Below are 14,184 nucleotides of genomic sequence, written 5' to 3'. Positions count from 1 at the left end.
TATATAATAGTTGTCATATGTATTATATCTACATATATTGCAGACTCCATCAAATAATGTTACAATATTTTCTTTTAATAGTCATTCATATTTTTAAGAAAAATAGTATATTTAATAGTATATTTAAGAAAAATAGTATATTTACCCAGATGTTTGGTATTTCTGTTGTTCTCTTTTTATTTCTGAAGTCTCGAGCTTCCCTCTGGTATCCTTGTCCTTCAACCTGAAGAACTTCCATTAGCATTTCTTTTTTTTTTTTTTTTTTTTTTTTGTCTTTTTATGACCAGCCGCAATGCACTCAGCCAGTGAGTGCACCGGCCATCCTTATATAGGATCCGAACCCGCGGTGGGAGCACTGCCGTGCTCCCAAGGCCACACTCTCCCGAGTGCGCCACGGGGTCGGCCCTTTAGCATTTCTTTTATAGCAGGTCAGCTGGTGACAAATCTCTTAGTTTCCTTCATCTAAGAACATCTTTATTTCACTGTCATTCCTGAACGATATTTTCCATGAATGTAAAATTCTGGGTGTTGTAGAAGGAATGCATATGTCCCCCCTTAATTCTTACGCTGAAGCCTGTATTAGTCCATTTGTGTTGCTATAACAGAATACCTGAGACTGGGTAATTTATAAAGAACAGAGGTTTATCTGGCTTACAATTCTGGGACAGCTCCTTCTGGCATAGGCCTCAGGCTGCTTCTACTCATGGCAGAAAGTGGCAGGCAACCAGTGGGTACAAGAAGATCACATGGTGAGAAGAAACAAGAAACAGAGAGGTGGTGCCAGGATCTTTTAAGCAACCAGCTCTCACAGGTACTAACCAAGTGAGAACTCACTCACTATCCCTCTTCCCCCAGGGAGAGCGTTAATCCATTCATGAGAGATCCACCTCCATGACCCAAAGAGCTTCCAGTGCTGCCACATTGAAGATCAGATTTCCACATGAGTTTTGGTGGGGACAACACATCCAAACTCTATCATACTGCCCCTGGCCCCCCAAAACTCATGTCACTCTCACATACAAAATATAATCTTTCTATCTCAACAGTCCCAAAAGTCTTAGATTGTTCTAGCACCAACATAAAAGTCCAAAGTCTCATCTGAGACCAAAAGCAAAAATCCTTCCAGATGCAAACTTGTAAAAATCAAAAACAAATTTATCTACTTCCAAGATACAATGGTGGAACAGACATTGGGTAAACATTCCCATTCCAAAAGGGAGGAATAGACCAGAAGAAAAGAGAAACAGGCCCCAAACAAGTCTGAAACCCAGCAGGGCAGACATTAAGTCTTAAAGCTCCAAAATAATCTTCTTTGACTCCAAGTCCTGCATCCTGGGCACAATGGGGCATCTGGGCCCCAAAGCCTCAGGCAGCCTCGCTTCTATAGCTCTGCCAGGTGCAGCCCATTGGGATATACTGGTGCCTGTGGCTTTTCCAGGCTGGTGTTGTACATTGACAGTAGCCCTACAGTTCTGAGATCTTGGCAGCAGCCCTGCTGCCTTGGCTCTATTAGATATTTACCTGGTAGGAGCTCGCTGTGGGGGCTCTGACCCCACTTTCCTGCTCAGCTTTGCTCCAGTAGATGGCCTCTGTGGTGGCTCTGCTCCTGTAGCAGATCTCTGCCTGGGTCCCCAGGCTGTTCCGTAAATCCTCTGAAATCTGGGTGGGGCTGCCACACCTCCACTGCTCTCAAGTTCTGCTGGCCTGCAGACTTAACGCCATGTGGGCACCACCAAGGTTTCTGGCTTGTGCTCTCCAGAGCTGCTGCATGAACCATGCTTGGGGCTGCTTGAGGCAGGGCTGCTCCAGCCAGAGCAGCTGGGATGCAGGAGTAGGTTCTGGAGGGCAGTGGTGCCCTGGGTCTGTGCTCTGGAACAACTCAGGCCTCTTAGGCCTCCAGGTCTGTGGTGGGTGCAGCACTCTTCCAGACTTCTGAAATGCCTTCAGGGCCTTTTTCCCATTGTCTTAGCTATTAGCATCTGGCTGCCTCATCGCCAGGCTAATGTCTTTAGTAACCAGTTTATCTCCTTCACCCTTGCATTTTTCTCCTGCTCTCAACTTCTCTACCACATGGCCAGGCTACAAATTTTCCAAATCTTTATGCCCTGCTTCCCTTTTAACTTCTGGCTTTACCTCACGCCTTTGCCACCATAACTTAGAGTAGGCTGTTAAAAGTAACCGTGCAGCTTCCTTAATGCTTTACTGCTTAGAAATTTCTTCCACCAAATATTCTGGTTCACAACTCTTAAGTACCACCTTCCACAAAGTCCAAGGGCATGGACACAATGCAGCCAAGTTCCTTGCTATGGTGTAGCAAGGGTGATCTTTTCTCCAATTCCTGATAAGTTTCTCATTTCTATTTGATATCTCATCATCTGCAGGGTCTTTACTGTCCACGTTTCTATCAACATTCTAGTCACAACCATTTAACAATTTAATTCTAAGATGTTCCAAACGTTCTCTCATCTCTTTGTCTGCTTCTAAGTCCTCCAAACTCCTCTGACCTTTGCCTATTACCCAATTCCAAAGCTGCTCCCACATTTTCAGGTATCTGTATAGCAACACCCCACTTCTGGTACCAATTTTCTGTATTAATCCATTTGCATTGCTATAACAGAATACCTGAGACTGGGTAATTTATAAAGAACAGAGGTTTATCTGGCTTACAATTCTGGGACAGCTGCATCTGGCATGGGCCTCAGGCTGCTTCTACTCATGGCAGAAAGTGGCAGGCAACCAGTGGGTACAAGCAGATCACATGGTGAGAAGAAACAAGAGACAGAGAGGTGGTGCCAGGATCTTTTAAGCAACCAGCTCTCACAGGTACTAACCAAGTGAGAACTCACTCACTGCCTCTCTTCCCCCAGGGAGAGCATTAATCCATTCATGAGGAATCTGCCCCATGACTCAAACAGCTTTCAGCACTGCCACATTAGGGATCAGATTTCCACATGAGTTTTGGCAGGGACAACACATCCAAACTCTATCAAAACCTAATCCACATTGTATGGTATTAGGAGGGAAGGCTTTGGAAGGTGTTTGGTATTAGGAGGGAGGAATTTTGGAGGTGGAGCCCCCATGACTAGGATTAGTGCCTTTATAAAAGAGATCCCAGGGAGCTCCATTGTCACCATATGAGGACACATAAAAGGTGCCATCTATGAACCCAGAAGTAGACCCTCACCAGACACCAAATCTGCTGGTGTCTTAATCTTGAGTTTTTCAGCCTCCAGAACTGTGAGATTCTATACATTTCTCCCATTTGTAAGCCACCCAGTCTATGGTATTCTGTTCTACCAGCCTGAATGGGTTGACGATTATTTCCCTTCAGCACTTTCAAGATTTAGCTCCATGGTCTTCTGACTCCCTGGTTTTTAATGAACAATCCAGTCATTTGAGTTGTTGCTCCTCTGCATGCAATGTGTCACTTTTTTCTGGCTGCTTTCAAGATTTAGTCTCTATCTTTAGTTTTTATCAGCTTGATTATGATGTGCTTGAGTGTGGTTTTCTTTGAGTTTGTCCTATTTGAGATGTTCTGAGCTTCTTGAATCTGTAAGTGCTTGTCTTTCATTAAATTTGGGAAATTTTCAGTCATTATTTCTTTCTTCCTTTCTTTTTCTTTTCTTTTCTTTTCTTTTCTTTTCTTTTCTTTTCTTTTCTTTTCTTTTCTTTTTTTGGCATCTGGCCAGTACAGGCATCCAAATCCTTGACCTTGGTGTTATAATACTACACTCTAACCAATTGAGCTAACTGACCAGTCCCTCAGTCATTATATCTTCAATATTTTTTTCTACCCCCTTCATCTTACCCTCTCCTTCTGGGATTCCAGTAATGTGAATCGTAAATCTTTTGATATTGTCCCATGGTCTCTGAGGCTCTTCTTTTTTTTCACTCTTTGGTTCTGACTGTTGTTCAAATGGAATCACTTCTCTACCATCAAGTTCACTATTCCCTCTGTCATCTTCATTCTGCTATACATCCCATCCAGTGAATTTTGGATTTCCAATATTGTATTTATTCAGTTCCAAAATTTCCATTTGGTTGTTTCTATTTCTTGTCTAAGAACATCTGTCTTTCCTTTTCTTTACTAAGAAAGTTTACTTTTACCTCCAGAAGCATGGTTGTAAGAGATGCTTCAATATCTGGGATATCTGGAGGTTTGCATCTCTTGTTAATTGCCTTTTCCCTTGAGAATTAGTCCCATTTTCTTGGTTATTTGTACTTCAAGTAATTTTGGATTGTATCCTGCACATTTTGAATATCATGTTGCAAGACTCTGGGTACTTGTTAAAATCCTCTGGAGAATTACCTTTTGTCGTGGTGGTTTCAGCAAGCAATGAATCCTGATTAGGTTCAGACTACAAATTCTGTATCACCTTCTGTGGCTGGTAGATCCAATGTCACCTTAGTGTTCAAAGGCTTGGCTTTGTGGGAATGTAAAGTGGCACAGCTACTTTGGAATAGAGTTTGGCAGTTTCTTATAAAACTAAACATGTTCTTACCACATGTATTAGTCAAGGTTCTCCAGAGAGATAGAATCAATAGGATATGTTATAAATATATGAGAGGGGATTTACTAGGGGAATTAACTCACACAATTGTGAAGAGAAGTCCCACGATAGGCAGTCTGCAAACTGGATGCCAGTAGTTTGGTTCAGTCCCTGTCCAAAAGCCTCAAAACCAGGAAAACTGGTGGTGTCATTGGTGTAAGTCCTGGAACCCAAAAGCTGAAGAGTCTCAAGCTCTGATGTCCATGGAAAGGAGAGAAGAGTGTATCCCAGCTCAAGCAGATGGAGCAATTTGCCTTTTTTCTCCATTTTTCATTCTCTTGGGTCCCCGATCAGATTGGATGGTTCTCGCCCATATTGAGGGCAGAACTTTCTCACCCAGTCCACTCAGCCTCTCATGCTAATCTCTTCTGAAACTCCCTCATGGACACACCTAAAAAGATAGCTTAATCAGGTTTCTCAGCATTCCTTAATCTAATCAAGTTGACACCTAGAATTAACCTTCACTCCATATGACCCAGCAATTGCACTCTTGGGCATCTGTCTCAGAGAAATGAAAACATGTTTACAAAAAAACATGTACATAAATTTTCATAGTAGCTTTGTTTATAGTGGTCAAAAACTAGGAACAACCCAAATGTCCTTCATCAGGTGAATGGTTAAATAAACTCTGATACATCTGTAAAGTGGAATATTACTCTGTAATAAAAAAGGAACGAGATATTGATACATGCAACAACTTAGATGGATCTCATAGATGTTATGCTTTGTGAGGAAAAAAAAAAGCCAGTCTTAAAAAGTGACATACTGTATGGTTCCATTTGTATAACATTCTCAAAAAGACAAAACTACAGAAATGCAAACAGATTAGCAGTGGCCAGAGTACAGGGAAGGGGACGGAAATGGGTGCAACTGTAAAGGGCAGCACAGGGGAGTTTGTTTATGGTGATGGAGTGGGTCCATATCTTGTTTGTGACAGTTACACAAATATACACAAATCTATACAAAAATCATATAGAACTGTGCCAACACACACACATGCGTGCATACAAAAACTGGTGAAATCTGAACAAAGTCTGTAGTCTGATGGATTTTGGATATGACCGGCGCCATTGTGCACACAATAAGCACAAAATAGCCACCAGCGTTGTCTTCCACTCCAGCACCAAACCCCTCCCCACTTCCTTTTATGAGAAACCTCATGACTTAAACAGAAACCGTTTGGCTTCTGCAAGGGCGCAGTTCTCCACCCTGGTCGCATAGCTTCCACATTAGCATAATGCCCCTCCTTGATGGTATCAGACAACCCTTGGTGCCCTATATAAGCTCTACCACCCCCATACCTGGTGCTGTCCCCCATTTTGAGGGCAGCCCTGGGCTGCCCCCCACTTTGGGTGCAGCCCGGCAGATTCTTTTCCTTTAATAAAGCCTGAACAGTACCCGGCACTTTGGCTCACTTTCTTTCATAGTCTAGTTAACAGTATTGCACCAATGTCAATTTCCTGGTTTTGATATTACACTACAATATCTTAAAATTTTATAAGATGTCTCCATTGGGAAAAGCTGAGTGAAGGGTACACAGGATTTTCAGCATTATTTTTGTATCTTCCTGTGAATCTATAATTATTTCAAAATAAAAAGCTTTTAAAAAGACTTTGCTGTGCTGCTTTGGGTTGGTTCTGTGCAGCTTGGAGGTAGGCTTGGGATGTGTATAGGCTCATCCACAGAATCAGGGACCCCCTTCTCCAACTCTTTCCTCTCTGGGATTCACCCCACACTCTCTGGCTCACATGGGTTTCCTCTCATGATTTTAGGTGCTCATGCTGCTGGCACCATAGTGCACTTTGCAACAGGGGCTGCCCTTAGCAGGGGCAGGAGGAAAAAAATGTAAGAGCAAATGAGCCCGAGGATTTCCCTCTCATACACACTTCATCTTGCAGAGGTCCCTTTCCCAGTCTTCTGTCTAGAGAGATGGTTTCTCCTGGTGTTTTTTCTGCCCACACCTGCTGTACAGTTCTATACTGGGGCTAACTTCTGTTCAAAACTGGGAGACAAGAGAGGAAAAGAGAAACTGGGAAACTTGCCCTTGAATGGCCCAGTCTTCAAATTGTAGCTCTTCTTTTCAACCTACTTGTCAACATTTCAGAATCTTCAACTAGTTACTTGTTTATTGTATTAGTCCATTTCTGTTGCTTATAACAGAATACCCCGAACTGGGTTATTTATAAAGGAACAAAATTAACTTCTTACAGCATCAGAGGCTAGGAAGTCCAGAGTCCAGGTATCCCATCTGGTGAGTGCCTTCTTCTGGGTGGTGACTCTACAGCAGTGCAGGGTATCACATGGCACATGGCTGAGCAAGAGAGAGCTAACCTTCTCAGTTGCTCTCCTCATAAAGCCATCAGAACCACGCCCATTAAACCATCACCCATAATTCCATGAATAGATCAATCCATTCACAATGATACAATACTCACAACCTAATCACTTCTTAAAGGCCTCACTTTTCAAATACCATATTCTGATTTCCCACCCTCTTCCACTGTTACAGTGGGGCTCAACCTTCCAATGCATGAACTTTAGGGGGACACATTTGACCCATAGTGTTTTCTTTGCCAAGAGTTTTTGCTTGTAGATTATAGTGGTCTTACTCCATCTTGGCAGGCATCAGACCCATAGACATAACTTTTTTTTTTGGCTAGTACAGGGATCTGAACCCTTGACCCTGGTGTTATAACACCATGCTCTAACCAACTGGGCTAATTGGCCAGCCCGTAAACACAACTCTTAACCTTCCTGATTACCATGCAAGATCAATATTAATTCTCCTGTTTTAAAGACAAGAAACCTAAGCCTTAAAGATGTTTAGTCATTTTCCGAAACCATATAGCCAATGCTAAGGTTTATATACATGTGGTTGGCCCTCCATATTCATGGGTTCCACATCCATGGATTCAACCAACCACAGACTGAAAATATTCAAAAAAATACTATGTTAGTACTGAACATGTACAGACTTTTTTCCTTGTCATTATTCTCTAAACAATACAGTGTAACAACTCTTTACATAGCATTTACCTTGTGTTAGATGTTTAATCTAGAGATGATTTAAAGTATACGGGAGGATTTGAAGGTTATATGCACATCCGTTTATATCCGTTTGCTGTTTTATATCAGGGACATGAGCATCCACAGATTTTGGTGTCCACAGGAGGTCCTGGAACCAATCCCCTATGAATAGGACAACTGTGTATTTAAAATTAGCTGACAGAACAGTTAATTTTATGTGTGGAGTGGAGTGAGAAAGCAGGAGAAAAAAGATAACAGGAGATGGAAGAACGGGGCCGGGGGAGAGGGTGAAATGGGAGAGAAAAGGAAGAGAAGAGGGAGAGAAGGAGGAGAGAATGGAAAAAGTAAGGAGATTTCCTTCTGCATGGGTCAGCACAGCACCAGGCCATGGCAGCTCTGCTGTGAGGAGACCTACGCAGAACACACCCCCTTGCACCCTCTTCCTCAGGAAGTTAGTGCAAGCAGATCCACCAGTCTGAGCAATGATGGAATCCTATTATCCTTTCCAGTCAGGGGCCCAGGCTTAAACCGATCAGCCTTGGCATTTCCCCATTGACCCTATTTGTCTGGGGTGGTTGGCAGGTATCAGAATTGGCTGAAGATGAGGATTTTTATTCTATAGTTGAGGAAATGCTTTCTCTCTCCCCATCCAACAGGAACAAGGAAATACATTGCTCCAGTTGCTGCTGGCATTCATCTTGAGGCTGCAAGAGGAGACAGCCCTGAAGACAAAGCCTATGCATGGAACCTTTTCTTCCTCTGGATTTCCTTCTCAAGTGAGCAAGTTTAAATCAAGGCTTCTGTTACTTGTAGCATCCTAACTGGCCCCAAATGGGTACCCTCCCAGCCTGGGCTGTTCCAGGAGCTTCCTTCCCAGAATGGTGCTGGAAAGCCTCCTGACTCTGAGCCTAGGATCACAGCAAACCACTTCTACTCACAGGAAGGGATTCCAAGTGCATCTTTTATTACCCCAACTCAGTTCTACATCCCTTATGCTTATAAGTGCATCCCAACTTACTTTGGATAACACCTGGTGTGTGTGCACGTGCATGTTTTCATACCAACAACCAATTCTCCAGCTGTCCAGACACCAACCAATTCTGACACCAACTGGTGTCCTACAATTCAATCCTATTCTGACGTTAACTACCAGGAGTTAGTGTCATACTCCACAGGTTTAAGGGCTCAGTTCCATGAGCCTGCCCTCACTTTAGACTCCAGTTGCAAGTATTAGGTGCCCAGTTACCTACACTTCTGTTTGACTTGGCTAAAAAGCCAGGGGTTCCCACAACTTTCACCCCTTTAGGTTCTATAATTTGCTAGAAGACTCACAATATTCAGAAAAATACTTCACTTTCTATTACCAGTACATTATAAAGGATACAACTCAGGAACGGCCAAATGAAAGAGATGCATGGGGCGAGGTGGAGAAAGGGACATGGAGCTTCCGTGCCCTCTCAGGTATGCCCCCCTGCCAGCACTTCAGTGTGTTCACTAACCCAGAAGCTCTCTGAACCCTGTCATTTGGGGGGTTTTATGGAGGGTTCATTATATAGGCATGATTGATTAAATGACTGGCCATTGGTGATTAACTCAGTCTTCAGCCCCTCTCCCATCCCTGGAGCTCGGGGGATAGGGCTGAAAGTTTCAACTCTCTAATCACGTGGTTGTTTCCTTTGGCAACCAGCCCCTATCCTAAAGCTATCTTAGGGCTACCAGCCACCAGTCATCACATTAGCATACACAAGACACCACTGTTGGAGATTCCAAGGATTTTAGGAGTTGTGCACTAAGAACCAGGGACAAATATCAAATATTTTTCTTTTCCATACCACACCTTCTGTTCTCAGTCAAGGGGATCTTTATTTCTATCTCCAAGAGTAGTCATGCGGTAAGGTCTGGCCAACCACAGCTTTATTATCCACTTGGTCACAGTTGTTGGCTCAATGTGGACTCATGACATGAGATAAACCAATGAGACTTGGAATATAAGGTGGAAAGTCCGTTGAGAAAGAAAGGAATTTCTCTCCTGCTGTGCCCTTCTGGGATTCTGAGAGAACAGAATGTTCCTCCTGGACTTGGTGGAGGTCATCTTGCACCTCATGTGGAGAACTCACCTGAGCATGAATGAAGACAACCCAGAAGAGATCAAGGTTGAGACAGGGTCAGAGGGAGCCAAACACTGAGAGGATATTTGACTTCCTAGATTCAGTTGTGCCTGAGATTAGACCAAACCCCAGGCTCTTCATAAATGATCCACTAAATTCTCCCCCCTATTGAGTTGGGTTTCTGATACATGCAACTGAAATGCCATCCTGAGCCTGCCAGGCCATCAGCCTGCTTTGGGGCTCTCCCCAACTTCCCTTTTCACTCACAGTAGAAAATCTCACTTCCTTCCTCATTCTCAGAGTTAGGTCCCTCAGTCAGTGGGGGCTTCCTTCTCTAGGTCAGGCCTAACTTGGAAGTCTTTTAAAATGAGTAATATGGGAGAAATTTCAGGATGCCAAGACACCAGAGCCCAGGATTAGAGTTTTTCTGTGCTTCTCTCCCTCTTTTCTCTACTTATATAAGTTGGGGCGCATTTGGATGCAAATACCAGGAAAACTTTTACTCAGTGGTTCAAACAAGGAAGTGCAGAACAGTGCAGAGAGCTGGCTCAGCTCTCAGGAAAGTCCTCAGGGGGGCTTTGCTTCTCCACTACCCTTCGTGCATGGCTTCATCTTCAGGACCCCACGTAGGCAGGAGGAAGGGGAAGATGTGCAACAGCCGACCTACCCTCCCAGCGCATCCGCCAGAACCTCCTAACAGCTGGAGCCGGTTGTGAAGGTGGAGATCTTTGATTGTTTGCTAATGTATTCCAGGTACCTAAAACTGCTGCCTCATAAAAATGTGCTGAATGAATGAGTGGATGGACGAATGGATGGTTGCCCATACAGGAAAATTGAATTTTTACCTCCTACAGTATCTATAGTAGAGTCAGCATGGGAGAAGGAGCTAGAATGAGCAAGGAGTGATCCTCACAGCCTCTGCCCCCCTACTCCCAACGCTGCATGGACTCTCTTGGCACTCCCGCTGGGCCTTCATCTTCCATGGGTAGGATCTCTTGAGAGATTTCTTTTTTCATATATCTGAGCAGAGCTGGACACCCCATCCCACCGAACTTTTATAGGAAATTCTTAACCCCCGTGGGGCATATTCTTCACTGGGGTGATGCGTGCTTCAATTTTTTGTAACTTCTCCTAGGCCAAAAATGATTGGCAGGAATGACATCCAACTATGACTCCAACAGGTACAATGGGCTGGCCCCCTTCTGCCTTTAGTAACAACATTAAACATAAAGCTGGCACAATTTTTGAACAAGAACTTCTCCTGGGAATATTTCCAGCATTCATATGCCATGTGCTGCAATAATAGAAGATTTATCTTTAACAAAGTTACACATAGTCAAACCAAATTTATGTCTCTTCTTTTCCCAAGGGGCGAAGATAGAATCATTCAATGTATGGAGGGTATTAAGGGGGCTTCAGGCCTGTGTTATGAACTGAATTGTGTCCCTTCCCCCCAACCCAATTCGTACCCCCAACCCAACTCATGAAGCTCTAACTTCCAATGTGATGTATTTGGAAATGGAGTTTTGGGGAGTTAACTAGGGTTAGATTACTTCATAAGGACGTGTATTAGTCTCGTTTCTTCACTTATAATGGAATAGCTGAAACTTGGTAATTTATAAAGAAATGAAATTTATTTCTTGCAGTTTTGGAGGCTGGGAAGTCCAAGGTCCTGGGTGCACATGTGGTGAGGGCCTTCTTGGTGCGGAGTCTCTACAGAGTCCTATGGCAACCAGAATATCACCTGGTGAGTATGGCATGCATAGGAGAGTTAACCTGCTCACTTCTTCTCTTTATAAAGCCATCAGAACCACTTCCTGATAACCCATTAACCCATTAATGGTCCAATAACCCCCTAAAGGCCCCATCTTTTAAATACTGCAATCGCATTTCCCACCCTCTTAACACTGTTACACCAGGGATCAAGTTTCTAAGACATGATCTTTTGGGAGACATATTCAACCCACAGCAGAATGGGACCCTCATGATGGGATCAGTGCCTTGATAAGAAGAGAAAGAGAAAGATGGCTCTCTCTCTCTCTGCCACATGAGGACACAGCAGAAAGAAGAAGCTGTCTGCAAGTCCCAAAGGGACTGTTGTAGATTGGATGTCCCCCCAACGTCACTGAGGTTTAATACCCACTGTTAACTGTTGAGGCTGGGAAATCCTATTATGGTAATTGAAAGGTGCAGCCTTGAAAGAGGTGATTAGATTGTAGGATCATGTCATAGTGAATGGATTAATAATGGTGGTCATGGGCATGGTTCTGAGAGCTTTAAAAGGAGAGTGCATGAAGAGCTATCTCTCTGCTCTGCTCTCTCTGCTCCATCATTTTCTACAAGGTGATACCCTGCTGTCACTGTTGCTACCACCAAGGCTTTCACCAGCTATGTTCCCCGGACTTTGGACTTCCCAGCCTCGGAAACTGTAAGTAATAAATTTTTGTTTTTTCACAAATTACCCACTTCCATGTATTTTGTTATAAGCAACAGAAACAGACTAATACAAGGACCCTCACCAGGAACCAAATCAGCCAGCACCTTCATCTTAGACCTCTAGATTCCAAAACTGTGAGAAATAAATTCCTGTTGTTTAAGCCATCTAGTCTGTGGTGTTTTGTTACACAGCCCTAGCAGACTAATACAGGCCTATAAAGGAGAATTTGACCAAGGAGCCAGCACCTCAACTCTGCCAGCCTCAACAATACCCCAATCTCCCTACCCATGGTTCCACCTACCACAATCTGACAACTTTTAATAGGTTTCTCAGTGAATCTTTGATGGATCATCAGATGATAGCTTTTTTATACTTGCAAAAAACCGCACTTTTTGAAAATAGAAAAAAAAATAAAGGTAACTAAATAACAGTCACCCGTAATCTTACCAAATAAACCTAATTATTTTCATTTTGCTAGTTCCCTTCCAGTCCTTGTTCACACATGTGGACTTACCGTACATGGTGGCAACCAGAGATTTACCTAGAGTTCTGCTTTTGCACTCAATAGAACATCATCAGCGTTCTTCACGTTGCCACAGCTTGCTAGATATACTAATGGCTACATAATCATCCTCAAATTTCTTGCACCATAATTCGCTTAACAAATAAATGAGTTTATTTCCAGCTTCTTGCCCCTATAGTTAATACTGCCATAAACATCCTTATGCACATTGTTCTTTTTTTTCTTGTGTTTAATAGTGGCTTAAAAGCAGCCTGGACACCATTGCCAGCTCTGGGCTGGCAGCTCACATTGTCCTATTCATCCTGAATCGCAGCTGCTGTTCATGGAAACCTGCTAGGTCTCTGACATCAGACTCTCAACAGACCACAAATGACCTAGAAGTGGCACAGTCCCCTACCCAGATGACGTGTCTGAAGACAGAAGGTCAGAACTCCACTTCCACCTCTGGAAGAAACAAACCAATGTTCACTCGGAAGCAATTGGGATCAAGCAACCTGCATGGGCTTCCACCTGCATCGAACAGAGGCTGCCCTTGCCTACCCTGTGCCCACTGAGCTATGTTAGCCCTGAAGTAGGGGTTGCTCTTCCTCTCCTATCGGATACTCCCTTAGCAGCGCTGACAGTCAAGATGGCCTGAGTTTCTACGGCCAAGATGCAAGCACCTTACTCAAGGAAAACAGACCAGATGCTTTCTTCCCATAGCAAAACAGCACTGACTTAGCAGCACCTTGATGAAGCCACCCCTTGGTTCCAGCTGCCCAGATCCCCAGAGCTTTCCATGTGCTTGTCCTTTCTGAACCTAGCCTGATGCCTTCTCTACAACCACATGAGCTGCTCTGCAGCCTTCCAAAAAGGTCTCTTTCTGTACATGTTAGACCAAGTCTGTCTCCTGCCTGTGAGCAAAGAGTCATCCGGATACCCCAGGTCCCCTAGTGGAGGAGCCCTTGGGATCCCAGAGATCACCACTCCAGGTCAGCCTGAGCGCCAGCAGTCAGGAGTGCGGGCTGGCTGGCCCCAGCCATTCATCATCACTATGACCAAACAAATCTTGACAAAGGACAAGGCAATGGTTTGATCCTGCTAAAAGGCAGCCACCCCTACAGCCTGTGCCTGCTCAGCATCCCAAGGGAGAGAGCAGGCCCAGGCCCCACCCAAATTCCTGAACAGAGTTCAGATGCCTGCCTCTGGCTTCCTGGGCTGGGCCAAGTGCAAGGAAATCCAAGAGTTGTCTGAATCCTGAGCCTAGCACCAACCTGCCATAGTGAAATGAGTGAGGGCCCTGGAGCCAGCCAGGACTAGGCTTGTACCCCAAAGCCATCAGTCACTCTTTATCAGCTGGGCAAAGAGCTTACTTCTCTGATCTTCAGTTTCCTCATCTGCAAAATGGGTGTAATAATCCTTATGCCTCAGAGTCCTCAGGAGAATAGAATTTGGGTCTCTGGAACATGACAGGTTGCAAAACTGAGCCATAATCTTTCTCACTGCTTGCTGTGGTTTGAATATGTCCTCCACAGTTCGTGTGTTGGAAACTTAATCCGC

The sequence above is a fragment of the Cynocephalus volans genome, chromosome 2 (genome assembly GCF_027409185.1).
Source record: "Cynocephalus volans isolate mCynVol1 chromosome 2, mCynVol1.pri, whole genome shotgun sequence".
In the NCBI taxonomy this organism is placed as follows: Eukaryota; Metazoa; Chordata; class Mammalia; order Dermoptera; family Cynocephalidae; genus Cynocephalus; species Cynocephalus volans.
Note: the sequence above shows the minus strand (reverse complement) of the source record.